Source organism: Montipora capricornis, chromosome 13 (genome assembly GCF_036669925.1).
Source record: "Montipora capricornis isolate CH-2021 chromosome 13, ASM3666992v2, whole genome shotgun sequence".
In the NCBI taxonomy this organism is placed as follows: Eukaryota; Metazoa; Cnidaria; class Anthozoa; order Scleractinia; family Acroporidae; genus Montipora; species Montipora capricornis.
In genome coordinates, this window is record NC_090895.1 from 20,509,653 (window position 1) to 20,510,000 (window position 348).

General features: G+C 42.0%; 1 non-coding gene across 1 annotated transcript; it reads left to right on the plus strand.

Annotated features, from left to right (window-relative positions):
• Positions 1–74, plus strand: Trnac-aca (transfer RNA cysteine (anticodon ACA)). Its single transcript has one exon. It is a non-coding gene; the product is annotated as a tRNA-Cys (tRNA).
• The last annotated feature ends 274 nt before the right edge of the window (positions 75–348 follow it).

Genomic DNA, 348 nt, shown 5'->3' on the forward strand with positions numbered 1-348 from the left:
GTCTACAGTAGCTCAATGGTTAGAGCATCCGACTACATCACGGAGGGCCGTGGGTTCGAATCCCACCTGGGGCTCATATTGGGTTCCATTGTCAACGTTTCATGTAATTAATAGGTGTACATCATTCTCACACTCGCTCACTTTTCTCCGCCCTTAGCGAGCTCACTGCCTTGCTAATTTACGTGGTGACTTGTAATTTTACAGACTAAACTTCAAAGACGCCTTTTTAGTAAGCATATGAATTTTTAACATACCGATAATTACAGTTAATCATTCTGTAAAACGTCCACTTCACTTCGAGCGGGCTCTTTTGTCCGATGTTTGACTAGGCTATTTCATTTAACCAAA